Source organism: Pteropus medius, unplaced genomic scaffold, assembly GCF_902729225.1.
Source record: "Pteropus medius unplaced genomic scaffold, Ma_sr-lr_union100, whole genome shotgun sequence".
NCBI lineage: Eukaryota > Metazoa > Chordata > Mammalia > Chiroptera > Pteropodidae > Pteropus > Pteropus medius.
The window spans coordinates 23,391,722-23,406,491 of NW_024349797.1; the positions used below are offsets into that span (position 1 = coordinate 23,391,722).

The 14,770-nt window shown below is 51.3% G+C and overlaps 2 long non-coding RNA genes and 1 other non-coding gene across 4 annotated transcripts; 1 reads left to right on the top strand and 2 right to left on the bottom strand.

The window, feature by feature from the left end:
• Window positions 1-3,254: 3,254 nt before the first annotated feature.
• LOC120619737 (uncharacterized) lies at window positions 3,255-3,820 on the bottom strand. 2 transcript variants are annotated; one of them, XR_005657652.1, is made up of 3 exons: window positions 3,680-3,820; window positions 3,501-3,604; window positions 3,255-3,376 (listed from the first exon to the last, which is right to left on the bottom strand). It is a non-coding gene; the product is annotated as an uncharacterized LOC120619737 (long non-coding RNA). The 2 variants fall into 2 exon arrangements; XR_005657651.1 differs by having other exon boundaries at window positions 3,501-3,812.
• A 988-nt stretch (window positions 3,821-4,808) lies between these two features.
• LOC120619739 (uncharacterized) lies at window positions 4,809-13,327 on the bottom strand. The gene is made up of 3 exons (XR_005657654.1): window positions 12,554-13,327; window positions 11,610-11,761; window positions 4,809-5,011 (listed from the first exon to the last, which is right to left on the bottom strand). It is a non-coding gene; the product is annotated as an uncharacterized LOC120619739 (long non-coding RNA).
• LOC120619872 (5S ribosomal RNA) lies at window positions 8,303-8,421 on the top strand. The gene has a single exon (XR_005657673.1). It is a non-coding gene; the product is annotated as a 5S ribosomal RNA (ribosomal RNA).
• Window positions 13,328-14,770: the final 1,443 nt, after the last annotated feature.

Below are 14,770 nucleotides of genomic sequence, written 5' to 3' on the forward strand. Positions count from 1 at the left end.
CACCACAGGTGACTGCAGCAGGCTGCCGTCGATGGACGCATCTCTCTGTTCCGACAGGGTTATGTAAGTTGTCTGTGAAATGACTGAAAGTAAAAAAAAAAAAGGTAAAGGGTCCATTGGACCCAGGTGGCCCACGGCGGTGCCGATGGGGAGAGGTTGATGCACAGTGAGGTGTGACAGCAGCTCAGGGGCTACGGAAGATGCCCTGCTGCTTCTCAGAGAGACGTCATGTCAGAGACGTCTGACCGGCTTCTACTCCAGGTGAAAGGGGGCCGGGTCGGGGATTCTGTGACACAAGCGAGGCAAAGTGAGGGTGGCCGATGACACCAAATGCTGCAACGTGAGGGTCCGCTGTCTGCTCTGCTCTGGTGAACAGAGCAGATGCTTCCACATAGATGCTTCTAGGTGGATGCTCCCATAATAGAAAGTTTTCTTTAAAAGAAAAAGAACAGGAAGAAGCTTCAGCGGCGGGGGGATCCCTCTCCATGATTCGGAGTCGGGCCTCAGCACAGACCGCTCGGCCCTCCCTGGGAAGACCCCAGGCGGCGGGGGGTCTGCCGGCCTCCCCAGCCCCACTCCGTATGCGCTCGAGTTCTGCTCGGCAGAGCGGCCTTGGCGAGATCCCTGACACGGGGGCCTCTGGGAGGGGCTTCTCGCCACGGGGTGGCAGCCATGGAGGGGACCCCCGGCGAAGGTGGCCAGACCCCCTTCCAGTCTCCACCAGTCCCACCATTCGGCACATTTCGCAGGTACCTCTTCTCCCCAGGCAAGGGCCTTGCGGGACCAAGGCCGAGGTGGGCACTGCCACGGGAGAGCCCAGGCCAGCTAGGGAGGCCGGCTCTGAGGTCCCGGAGGCGAGGCGTCCCCTGCCAGGGGGCTCGGCCAGCCACGTCCAGACCTGTCTCCTTCACAGATCCTCCCCGGAATGTCGCCGAGATGTGCGGCAGCTGCAAAGTCTGCCGGTGGGATGGGCCACAGGTGGCACCAGCTCCTGGCGTCAGCAGAGGGGCCAGTCTGTCATCCTGCCGCCTGCTCACCTGTCCGGTCCGGGCTGCTGTGAACAAATACCGCGACGGGGGTGCTTCCGAACCACAGGGCTGTGGAGGCTGCAAGTCCAAGGTCGAGGCGCCGGCAGGTTTGGCGTCGTGTGAAGGCCCACCTCCCGGTTCACAAGTGGCTGTCGTTTTGTGTGTCCTCACTTGGTGGGAGGCGAGGGAAGCCTCTGGGCTCTCTTTAACGAGGCCTCTCTCCTTGGCTCGTAGATGGCCATCTCTGTCCCGTGTCCTCACGTGGTCGTCCCTCTGTGCGTGTCTGTGTCTCGTAAACACGCCAGTCGTATTAGCTCTGGCTCACCCTGGCGACCTCTTCCTAACTTAGTTCCATCCGGCACGGACTCTACCTCCAGACGAGGTCACGTTCGGAGATAACGGGCCAGTTCCGATTTAGCCCACACGTGGGTGCTGGAGCTTAACCTGGACAAAGCAGACACAGTCCGGGCCCCACAGGCCCCAGACCCTGGCAGATGTGAACACGGCCCTGCCCACTGGGCCCTCGAGGCTGTGGCCTCCCCTCACCCAAAACCACTGTGGAGACACCCAGCCAGGCTCAAACCCCCTGGGCATGTGCAGACAGGGCGTGAGCAGGCCACAGGTGTCACCGGCGTCCCCGAGTCACCTGTGCCACCTGTCCCCACAACCCCCGCCCACACCGTGTGCAAGGACGCCTTCCCAGATGCCACACTGTCGCGCCTCCCCTGCGGGCATGGAGCTCCCAGCGCTCAAATCAACACCCAGAGAGTAAATATAACAGCACGGCATAGAGCAGATGTCAACATATGAGCTCACGGCCAAGGCCCTTCCCCTTTCAGGCCTCTCCTGCCCCGCAAGACGGCGCCCAATGCCCGGGCTGCCAGTTTTATTCAGCAAATGCTATTCTTATGAACAGCTGACCCAGATTCTCAGCTTGAAGTAGGACGTTTCCCAGGCAGTCAAAGATGCAGAAGGGTGAATTTAAATGATGCTTAAAAGCATGGAAGCAAACTTGGGCCGCTGTCTCTAGCGGGGGTGAGGGTGCGGACGCCAGCCAGAGGCCACGGGGCCCAGGCGGGACCCCATCACAGTCCGCCTGCCCCATGCCTCTTTCCCCAAGCTGGATGCTGACTCACGGAACCACTGCAGAAAGATCTGTGTTTTAAAGTTTAATTAACCTACATTCTTTCTTAGATCTCATGACCTGATTTTCCATCCTCTCTGCTGGGGCCCACGCGGCAGCGGCAGCGATAGAATCACTTTCCGTTTTAACCCCAACACTCCTCCAACAGGGCTTGACCCCCAAAGCAAAGGATGTAGGCGTGAGGAAGCGGGGAGGAACCAGTGACAGACACATTAGTTAGCATCTCCCTTCCCATTGACCTTTGCCTCTGGAATCCTGGAGGTGGGGTGAGGGGACAGGCCCAGGCCGGTCGTGCCCGGGAGAGTGTGGGAGGGTAGCTGGTCCAGGGTCCCAGCTGCTGAGCTCTGAGATTCGTGCTCCCAGCCAGGGACCTGGCCTGCCAAGGCGCGAAGGCAGGCCCGGTCCTGGGAGACGGGGCTTTCCCGATGGCCATTCCTGGCTCGAGGATCCGCTGATGGCCGTGCCAGACCTTCCTTAGGCTGCACCGCCCGCAGACGCTGCCCTCGCCCCTCCTCATTTCAGGGTCGGACCTGAGTGGCTGTCACCTCCTTCCTCACTTTCCCTCCCCCAGCCATGTCCCCCAATAAAACATTTGATCCGGTGCTTCTCGGGGACCCAGACGGACGTAGAGTCCACTGCCTCACCCTCTCCACCTCCACCGCCCAGCCCAGCCCTCACCTGACAAGTGCCAAGGCCTCTGGCCTGGCCTCTCCGCTCCCGCCTGTCCCCACGGCCTGTCCTCCAGGTTGACACTGCCACCCACACCGCGGCTCCCAGCCCACCCAAGTTGAAGCCGAAGTGCTCACGCTGCCTGGCCTTGCAGGCCTGGCCCGCTCCTCCCTGGCCAGCCGTCCTCTGTGCCCCTGTCATGCTCTCCGCTCAGACCAGACCAGCGTCCATCACTTTGCTCTACCGTCCCTCCACCCTGAGCTCCCCCAAGACTTGCAGGAGGGACTGACCCTGCCCCTTTCAGGCCTTCTTCGCTTCTTCCTAGTGAGGTCTGCCCCCCGCCCCCCACCCCCCCTTTGCTCCCCTCCCCCAGCTCTGTTCCATTTTCTTCCACAGCAATGATCGCCTCGTAACAGAGGAAATCATTTACTGATTTATTAGACTGCTCCATTCATTGTCTGCCTCCCGGACCGGGATGAGGGCGAGATGTTCCTTGCTTTTGCTCACTGGCAAAGTCCCAAGCTCCAGGAAGCGCCTGCAGGCAACAAGAGATGAGATGGAAAGGAACAAAACAAAAGCTAAGAGGCGTTCAACTTCTCTCTGCCAGGCATCTCAAAGGCGGGAAACAGAGGGAAGAGAGAGAAATAAGAAAATCAAACCTCTCCCGAAGGAGTCTACGGCCATACCTCCCTGAACGCGCCTGACCTCATCAGAATGAGGGTCCTCGCCCCGAGGGACTACACAAAATCCTGAGAGGGACAAACTAAATAAAACAAAAATAAAATAAGTTTTAGCCAGAACATATAAAGGAAAATGGATGAAGAGAAAACCCCATTACATCGGAGTAGGGGGTCCTGTAAGGGGCGCTCTCACGCCCCACCCCTCATGTCAATCATCCCAACCAGGAAGAGGCTGCCCGCCATCCCCAGCAGGAAGGGCTTTTCTGCTCTGCTACTCCAGCAGGAGGAAGCAGGAGCTTCTCCCCGGCAACCGCTCGGCCAATGAGAGGCGGTTACAGCTCAGCCAATGAGAAGCCACGACACTTCCAACTCCGGTTTCCACCAATGGGACCAGACGCTTCACCGAAGAAGGAAGACAAATGGCGTGCGAGCAAATGGAAAAATGCACAAAGTTGGCAGTCGTTAGGAAATGCACGTTAAAACCGCGAGATTCTAGTGTACACTTATTAGAGTGGCTGCGGTGAAAAAGACAGACTATAGCAAGTGTTAACAAGGGTGTGGAGGAACTGGAACTGATCGGAGGATTAAAATAGTAGAAATCGGTCTAATTATATCAATAATTGCAGTAAAAAAAGTGGGCTAAACCCATCAGTCAAAAGGACAGATACTGACACCAGATTTAAAAAAATATATAAAGATAAATGCTGTTTGCCAAAGACACACACACATAAAACCTAAGGACATACAAAGACTACAAGTGAAGATGGACGCAGGCAAATGCTGGCCAAAGGGAAGGCACTAATACCAGCCGAAATAGACTTTAAGACAAAATTTTTGTGACAATGTGGGTGGACCTAGACAGTATGATACTAAGTGAAGTAAGTCAGAGAAAGACAAATACCATATGATTTCACTTATATGTGGACTCTACAAAATAAATGAACAAACCAAACAAACTGATAGGTACAGAGAACAAAGTGATGATTGTCAAATGGCAGGGATTTGGGGGGCTGGGTGAAAAACGGGGAAGGGATTAAGAAGTACAAGCTGATAGTTACAAAACAGTCATGGGGATGTAAAGTACGGCATAGGTAATACAGTCAATAATATTTTAATAAACATGTATGGTGTCGGATGGGCACTAGAATTATCAGGGCATCGCTCCATAAATTATATAAGCATCTAACCACTGTGCTGTACACCTGAAACTAATATAAAATTAGTTTATGTGATTGAAAAAAATAAAAATAAGAATCAAACATTCCAGATTTTTTTAAAAAGGCAAAGTCTTATTAGGGACAGAGATGGTCATTAATAATGAAAATAGGTTTAATTCACCCAATGCGTAACGAGTTTTTAAACATATCTGTGCCTGATAGGGCAGCCCCAAATCTGTGAAGTAAAGGACGAGAGAGCCACGGAGACTGACAGGGCCTCATCTCAGTGGAAGGTTTCAACACATTCTTCTGTTGACGACAGAAGGTCCGAACCTATGGAAGAGTTTTATGAGAGTTTAAAGTAGAGCCAAACTTTTGAGGACACGTCCAGAAGCAAAATCTCAACGGACTGAGAGAACCCTCCAGAGAGCAGCTTATTTTTTACATTAGACTCAACAGAGGAATCGTCGGGAGGGTCACAGGACATCTGCTGGTGGTAGATTAAAGAGGTGGGAGAAAGCAAAGCGGGACATCTCTGGGATGGGATGAAAAGTAAAATGAAGGGATACACACTTCCTTTACATTGGTGGGTATAGGACAGATAATAATTAACATTTACGGCCCCGAGAGATGGTGGGCGGGGAACGAGATAGCAGTGAGGGGTCCGTGGTCTGTGCTCTGGCGCCAGCGGTTGTGCCATCGAGGAGTCTGGAGAAGAAAACTACCCCGACGCTTCAAAGGAACGTCATCCTAGATGCATAAGAACAATGGACGGGGCTCGTTTAAGGTAAAGACTGACCTTCACGCAGGAGGACGCAGGCCCGGGATGTGACCGCCCACCAGCAGGAAGCCGCCAGGCAGGCGTGGGGCTTCCCAGAGACAGTGTGCAAACAGGCACCAAAAACGAGGCTCCGTGAGGTGGAGGGGACGGGGGCTCGGGAATTTCCCACGAGGGGCATGGCGAGAGCAAGAGCCGGTCAGGGCAGAGAGAAAGCAGGCCCGCCACTGAAAGGACATGTGGCAGCGGGGCCAGCCCAGAAGATGGCAGGGATTCCGTATCCAGGGCATGGGCATCATCCAAGAACAGATGTCATGTGGTCACTTTGTGTTTCACGGGTTTGAAAGAGAAAGTGGCCAAGGGCAGGGCTGACTGCAAAAGGCGTTATGCCCGAGCTGGGAACACCCTGGGGAATTCCAGCTGGGCAAGAGGGAGAAAGAGTCAGGTGTTTCTTAGTGGAAGGCCCAGGGTCCTGTAGGAGTGTCCTCGGGTGTCCATCCCAAAGATTCATTGTGCCCACCCCTTCCCCTACCCCGGGTCAAATCTCTGTGCCACAAGACAGTCAGTACAATGAGCACAGTGACGCTGTGGACTCTGTTGCTTGAAGTACATTAAAGAATGGAATTCCAGCAAAACGAACTGTCCTCGTGGGCCACTGCAGCTTCCACCTGCAACCCGCCCCAGACGCCCACCTGGTTCAGGCGCCATCTCTGCCTTCCCCAAGCTTTTCCAGGCATGGCTGCCCCACAAATCTTCCTCGACAAAGCCTGTCGATAATAGCAGCTGAATTACCAGTCCTAGCTACACTTTAGGCACTGCGTCACCTGACGCCCATCCCGCCTGCCCAGGTGGGCCCTGTTATTACCCCATCTCGCTGCTGAGGAATGAGACAGAGGGGTTCCCTAGCGTGCTGGGACTATACGACTAGTAAGCCATAGAGCTGGAGTGAACCCGAACCCCCACTGGCCTTCCTGGCTCCCCCCAGGCCCGCCTGCCCTTCCTCCCCAGTTCCTGGCTCCACTCCACGGGCCCTTCCATCCCTCCCCCAGGGTTTCCCATACCCCACAAAGCCCTCATGGGTTCTCCCCAGCCTGACGTGCCTCTCGTGCCTTCAATTCCCAAGAGGGTCACTCAAGCATTTGTCACCACTACCCAGTTAGAGTGCTACATGACCACCGCTACACGCATGCGTGCACGTGACTGAAATGTAGTTCGCAGAACGGGACTGCGGCCCCTCTGACTGACTGGTGTATGCTGCCTCGCTCCATTGTCCTAGGTGCTCGCCTGCGTAGCATGCACACCACCAGGAGCGAGCCCCAGATAACTGTGGACTTTGGGTGAGAGTGATGTGTCCACTAGCTTCATCGATTGTAACAAAGGTACCACGCTGGTGGGGGCGTGTCCACGTTAGGGGGGTTGGGGATGCTCTTTTTTTGCTGTGAACCTAAAACCGCTCTAAAAGATAAAAAAATGAAAATTTAAACAAAAGCTCTTCTGGCTCCTCTGCGTTGACTTTACCCTCCGGCCGCTATTGTAGTGTGAATAATGAGTCCCAGGGAACTTGATCTTGATCATTTTTTTGGTCCACATTTTTTTTTAGTCCACGTTTTTTTCCACTCATTTTTTTTTTCATTGCACTCTATGTAAAAATTTAGGTAAAAAGTGCTCCAAACCAAAAAAGGTTCTGGTTTGCCTGAGACTCAGAAGGCTCCCAGGACGGGAAACTTTCAGAGCTAAACCCGGGAGGGTCCCCAGCAGACTGAGAGGAGTCCCTCACCTGAGCTCCCCTCGGAGCCAGTGTTGCTAGTGAGGTGGGCGCCAACATCCAGCACGCGAAGGTACAAGGTGTCTTCGCCCAGAGCCTGCTGTGCGTAGGTCCTGAGTAACTCTGGGCTACTGTTCCATTGTTGTTTCTCATGTCGGGCCCCTCAGGGCTTGTGTGTGGGCTGTTTTCCCTAAATGCTTACTGGATTGCACCGGACTGGAAAGGTTTTTGAATTCCATTCTTAAACTCGTTTCCCAGTGCTCTGGGCCAGTGGGCCACGTGGCACTCCCTCCGTGGAGGGAGGCGGAGCAGCTGAATGGGTCTATACTCTGTCCAACAGGCGGAGTCCACCGGCCACGCACATGGCTGTCACGGTAAAGTCTGTTGAAATTCTTGACCTCTGAGCACATCTGGAGAAGCTCACTTTGACAGTGCTGCACCGTGATTTCCCTTGAGTGAGACAGATCACAACCTCGCTGGCCAGGGAGGAGCTGTGAGCGTGGGGAAGAGGAAGCCGGCATTAGCAGGGGAGTGGGGGAGTGTGGAGGGCTCCCCAGATCACACAGTGCCCGAAAGGCGGTTCACTCCCCTCGTCCCCAAAACTCGGTGGCCAAGCACAGATATATACATCTGCAGGGGTCACAGTCTGCCAGTTCGTGCCCGTGGGTTAGAGTTCTAAAATGACCTAAATTCTCACAGCAGATGATAATAACCTGAGAACCAGAGAAAAATCGATTTTTCTCAAAACTTGTTAAATCTCAGAGAAAGCCGGAAGAATCAGAGATATGAACAAGTTCACATACAAATTCCTTTGGCGTTTTAATACAAAGAACCAAATAGAAATCATTGCAATTGTAAAAGGCTAGTAGGAAAAAAAATAAATATGAAATAAAACAAAAGGCTAGTAGGCACATAGTATGCCAATCAAAATTTCTGCTCAACATTGAGTTTTGATTTTGTTGGGAAGTGGCAGCTATTATTAAAATAGAAAAGTTCTAGGGGACAACTTGATCTGGGTGGTAAGATTAAATTCAACAAAGTTATCATAAATTTTTAACATAAATATCTATGTTAAAAAGGAGTCTATGGCCATGCCACCCTGAACAAGCCCGATCCCGTCTGATCTCGGAAGCTAAGCAGTGTCGGGCCTGGTGAGTACTTGGATGGGAGACCACCTAGGAAGACCAGGTGCTGTAGGCCTAAAAAATAAAAAATAAGGAATTGTAAGCTGACTAGGTCCTTGCAATCTGTGAGGTCAACCAAGGGTTGCCTCGCCTAAAAAAAAAAAAAAAAAAAAAGACATTGCTAGCCAGCAGTGAGGTAGCAGAGAGACTTGAAAAGGTTGACTCTGGTCTAGATTCTTGACCGACAGGTCCCCCTCTTCTGAGAACTAGGAGCTGAGACTTAAAGGCCTCCCATGTCCCTTCCAGATTTACGTCTGTCTCACTCCAGAGTAGAACTGGAAGCTTGGCCCTGGGCCAGATACAGCCCCTTCATGTTTTGTTTGGACTGTATGGGAGCCTGGGGCCTTTTTTTTTTTTTTTAATTGAATGAGAATGCTCCCAGTGGGGCCTCCTGGTTTGCCACAGTCCCTGACATTCCCTCACTCCAGCCTGCTTCACACCTTGCTCTCACCTGCCTGGCCCCGGAAGGACTTGGGTGTACACTCTTTGCTCTATGGGGCTAAGGAATTTCTGACATTGCATTTGATCTGACCACTTAAACGCTACAGGGAGTGGTCTCAACTTACCGTGGTCTCAATTTACTCTGGTCTCTGTGTTGCCAAGTAAATTTCATGCCTTTAAATCTTTTTTTGTTTCCCTTTGATAACCCTGGAGAGTTATATCTATTTTACAGGACAATAATAACTCAAAATGCTAAAAAGTCTTGGTCAAAGTCACAGAGTTAATAAGTCAGAGAGGTACAATTATATTTGCCAAGGAACTTTTAACTTGAAAAATATAGAAAAGCACAAAACAGAAAACAAGTTTCACATAAACGTGCAAATGATCGTTAGAAATTTTTATGATGTACGTCATATAACAGCAGGAGTGTGAATTTTTTTATATCCACTATCATTTTGGATCTATTTAGATATAGTCACTTAGGTGGTTGTAGGTTTTTTTTTCTTATTATGGTAAAATACACATAACATAAAATTTACCGTCTTAACCTTTTAAGTGCACAGTTCAGTGGCCTTAAGTAATATACATTGTCATGAAACCGTCCCCACCATCCGTCCACAGAACTCTGTCATCCTCCCAAAATGAAAGTCTGTCTCCATTAAACACGAACTCCCCCTCCCCCTCCCCCAGCCCCTGACATCCTCCGTTCTTGTGTTTGTCTCTGAGTCTACCTATTCTGGCAGCTTCATAGAAAGGGACTTACACAGCATTTGTCCTTTTGTGCCTGGCTTCTCTCACTTAGCGTAATGGATGAACCCTGAAGATATTACGTTAAGTAAAAGAAGCCAGTCCTGTCTTTAAATTCCGACTGTGGTTTTAAGGCAGCAAAGATGTGTATTAAAAATAGCCATACATTTTGTAAATATCTAGCGAGAAAATATGGCATTTGAGTGACCTACGCCAAAAGACTTCTTTCTGCATGAAAACCCCAAACATACAAGCGGCCTTTATGAGCTCAGCTAAAAAAGGATGTCTGCACACAGGCTCCTGGCCCATGACACTCAGAATAGCTGAGCTTAACGTACCGAGTACAACAGCACAAAATGTCACACTGGGAATATGAATGTGGGAGTCAGCCGGTGGGGGGGTGGGGGATCTCTCACCGAATTTGAGAAAACTCAAAATGAATCCTTTCTTTCATTCAGAGCTCTACCTTGCAAAAGTCCCATCCGGGACTAGCTATATTTACATAGACAGATCTGCACCACAGAATAGAGATGATTTAGAGCACATCGTTATGGTTTCTGATGGTTTCTTCCATCAACTAGAGAATGCCATAGAAATACAGGAAATCGACTCTAAAGATGACCTAAATCTAGCTTAAATAGAAGTTTAGAGATGTCACCCTGCAGGTCAAGAAAGTGATCAGACCTTTTAAACATCCTTCGCGAAGCCCCGCCCTCACCCTGGGAAGACAGAGCATCAAAGGCAGCCCAGTTAGCCTCACCTCTTGGGGGCGGTGGAAGGGGGAGGAGATGATAAATAAGACATGGTTTCACGAAGCATGATGGTGGCCGAGATAAAGGCCAGCTCCCCCTTCTCCCCATCGCAGGGAAGAACTCTAATGGGAAAGGGAGAGCCACCTCCTGAGCTTCGCCAGCTCCGAGCACTCACTGTTCTGCTCCCTCCGAGACTTTGGCCAGGCTGTGTCGCCTCTCTGTGCCTCAGTTTCTTCACTGGCCAAGTAGAGTAACAACAGAGTCTACCTGGGAGGGCACTTTGGGGGCGTTAAGTGGATTAATGCACATGAAGCACTGAGGCCTCAGAACTGCCTCACTGCACGTGCTCCACCGACGTGAATTGTCACTGGGGTGCTTGCTGACATTTTAGGAGTCTTGTCTACCCTAGTGGGTGATGAGCAAGGACTATGTTTTAAATTTGGGTTGTTCGAAGTTTTTTTGTTTTTTTTTTCCTAAATGTCTATTGTGAGTTGAACTGTGTCCCCGAGAAAGATACATTGATGTCCTCACCCCAAGCAAGGCACGCTGACGTCCTAACCCCGAGCGAGGCAAATGAAACCTCCTTTGGAAATAGTGTCTTTGCAGATGCAAGTTCAGATGAGGCTCTGTCGGGCGGGGGACGTCCGGTGTCCATAAGAGAAGAGAAGAGAGACAGAGACAGGCTCCCAGAGACACACATGAGAAGACCAGACACACAAAAGGTCATGTGACAGAGGCCGAGCTTGGAGTGATGCAGCTATAAGCCAAGGAACCATGGCCTGCTGGCCACCTTCCAAAGCCGGGAGAGCGGGCCCGGCTCTGCCTATACCTTGATTTTGGATTTCTGGCCTCCAGAACTATGAGAACAGATCTCTGTTGTTTTAAGCCAGGCCATTTGTGATACTTTGTTATGGCAGCCACAGGAAACTAATACAATGCCTTAAATGTTTACATTCCCTAGAGCTGGCACATAGAGGGCATTCTACATATTGGTTGAATGAATGAACAAATGAACAGATGAGCGAGGCCCAGCACAGCTGAGGCAGGCAGTGGGGGTGAGTCATGCAGCAGGTATGGGTATTCGTGACCGCCCGCCGGAGAGGGGTGCGGTGGCTCATGTCCCCCAGCATGCACACCCCACCTTCAGCTCTGGAAGAGCCACCACATGGGGAATATGTCCCAGCCATCCCAGAACTCCAAATTGCCAAGAACCAGAAAAATGGACTTCTTGTGAAAGCTCCCAAGTTCTTAAATGTTGACTCACAGAAAAAAATAAGTGGACGAGTGGATACGGCACCTCTGGTGGCATCCGCAGTGTCCGGCTCAGCCCGGGGCAGGACGCACAGTGACTGATGGAAACCAGTGGCAAAGGGGATGTGTCTTCCGCCCTGGGATCCGGCCTCCTCTCAGACGTATCTAAAAGAGCATCAGAGCCACTAAGATCCCACTAAAGGAAAAGCAGCCAACTTTCTGGAACCCGGACATGCCAAGAAGGTTGATTAGGCCCTATGCAGTGGGAAAAGCCCTAAAACTGACGGCAGGACGCTTGACCCCAACCCCAAAATAAACCCTCTTTCTGAGTTTCAGTTTTCCCATCTACGAGAGGAGGGGGACAGTATGCACAGGTGTCACTTCCCTGAGCTTAGGATGCCAATGAGAGAAGGCGGGTAACAGGCCTTTGGCCCAGTGCAATGTCGTCAGGACCACTATTGTAATTCTGACACACTGGGCCAGTATAATGCAGCGTCTCTGGTCATCGGGCCCATAACTTCACAGTTAGGATTGGGTCCCACCACCGGGGCGCAGTCACTGGGCCCTCTATTTTCTTCCTCTTTACTCATTTTCATTCACGGACAGACGGCCTGAATTAGGACACTTGGAATATCTCAAAAGCAAGCACCCGAAATGGTGGTGAGGGGAATGGGCAGCTGGGTTCCAAAGTCACGCAGTCCCCTGGCTTTAGGGCAACGTGTGGTTCCAGGAATCTATTAGAAACCTCACCTCAGGGCTCCACACAGACCTTGAATAACCTCTGCGGAGGCCCAGCGGTCGGTGTTCCAATAAGCCCTCCGGGGTTCTGCCAGGCACCCTCACCCGAGAACCGCCGGCTTGGGAAACCAGGCCACGCACAGAGAAGCAGGATAGGCGTCCCCAAAGAGATCCAGAGCCCAGAATGTAGCCATAGATACTTGTACTCGAAAGCTCTACCTTGACGGCAAGTCTGCCCCAAGTGGCAGCTGACTCAGCGGAGGACACAGCCGTGCTTCCCTGATGGTGCGGCTGTAGTGCTCCATTACAGGCCACGGTCCGTCGGGGTTCAGTGAGCTCGCATGCTGGTATGTGGACACCATCTGGGTGGATAAAATGTGCCAGACTCACAACTAAAAGAGGACAATGTGTGGCAGAGGTTGGGAACACGTTAAGACGCTCTCTCGCAAAGGTTTGCAAGTGGCTGTCAGGATTCGGAGCGGGAGTCCCAGCGTCTTGCCATCCCTCGGCCTCTGCCAGCCTTCCTTTGCACGCACCGCGTATGCCCAGGGCAGCGCACGGCATGAGTAAGGCCGTGTCGTGCCGGGCGGGAGCCAATTCAGTAGCCACACGCCCAGCTGCCCCGAAGGAAGGACTTGAGACCAGCCAGGAGCAGCACTGGGTCCCCGTCCTGCCCTAGGGTGTGGCTTCCATGTGACTAGATGCAACCCATCCAAGAGCCAGGCCTGCCCCCCTAGTCATCCACATTCCTCCATCATCTACTGACTCGAAACCATTTTGCCCTTTTTTTCTCTTTTCCCAGTAACGACACGAGATAGACTCTGGTGGGAGTTATACGCTCAGGAGGAGGAGACGCCACGTCAGTCTCCAGTGACATCTTGCCTGCATGCTTCATCTCTTCCTCAGGGACATCTCTGCTTCCTGCCTCTTTCCCCTCCAAAACTGAAGCACCCCCCGCCCATCCTCTGCCAAAGTTCAGATTCCTTTGTTCTTCTCAAGGACAGGTCCTCTGCCTGCCAGTTGTTTAGCCTAATGGGAAAGCGGTCAAGTAAACAGATAACGACAATAAAGTGCCAGGAACGCTAGCAGTGTGTGTGTGTGTGGGGGGGTCGTTACAAAGGCAGGGAAACATCCTGTCCAGAGGCTCAGAGATGCCACGGAGAGGGGCATGCCTTCATTAGGTGTCCCCCAAGCACATATTGGCCTCTGCTTGTTTACATGTGGACTCCCTAGGCAGGGCCTGTGCTGTAGTCGGGGCCCGTATCTTGCTGCCCAGCAGTTCAGAAATGCTTACTACTATGGGGCATTAGATCGTCCAGTTTAGGACACTAACCCTCAACAGCCGACACCCTTTGCCACCTCTATACACATGATAGCCTTCAGTTTCCTTCCAGCAGCTTTGAATTCTCCACGCACATCGGCTGTGACAGGCTCAAGCTAGAAGAAAAGCAATGCTCATTCCTGCAGCTCATCCCCAAGTAGGGGAGACAGGAACTTCAGTGCCTATAGTCACTTTAAAACGCACTGAGGTTAGAGAAAGCCGAGAGAGGGATGGCAAAGACGGAGGCCAGCTGGCCAACCGGAAGGCCCATCACAGAGGCACAAGGTTCTCCATCCGCACAGGCTTGCTCGTGCGGAGGGGGCTAATTCATGCTAAACACTCACAGACACCAATATCTAAACAACTGTAAGGCCTTTTCAGCAGCTGTTCGTGTCTACCGTCCAGGGCATGCACTGAAATGCAGAATTCAGGAGTCATTTGACAAGGATATCACAAGCACCAAGTGGCCATTATTTAGTAAACTGTGAGCACCTGATTGAGAGAAATAACAGCCAAATGAGACAGAGACCCAGAAATGGGAAGCAGAATTGTGCAATGAGCTTGGCTTCCAACAAGCTAGAGTTCAAACACTGCCCACTATTTATTAGACAGGTGACTCTGGGAAAATTACTTAAGCTTCCTGAGTCTCTTTCCTCATCTGTAAAATGAGTATAACAACACTCCCTCATGTGAGCGTTAAAGAATTATATGAGATTACATATGGAAATCGCCTAGTTTTATGTTTATATTTGTTTACCTGGAGACTGTGTGGCACATGATGGCAAGCGAACTGACTTTGAGATCATACAGCCCCGGGTCTAACCATTTACTAGGGACATGATCTTGGGCAAGTTGCTTAATTTTTTTTCCATTAAGCCTGTTTGCTCATGTGTTAAAAGAGGTTAAAAATTCCTCCTAGGGGCTAAGAAGTAAATATGATAATATATTCAAGGGACTTAGTAAATTCCTAGGTTATATGAAGCATTCAACAAATGATATAGTTAGGATTAATTTTAAAAAGTTGTCCGCGATTAGATACAAATGAGTGGTAATGTCAACGGAAGAATGTCCAAACCTGTACAGAATTTTTATGAAGTTTATTTGAGCCAAAACTG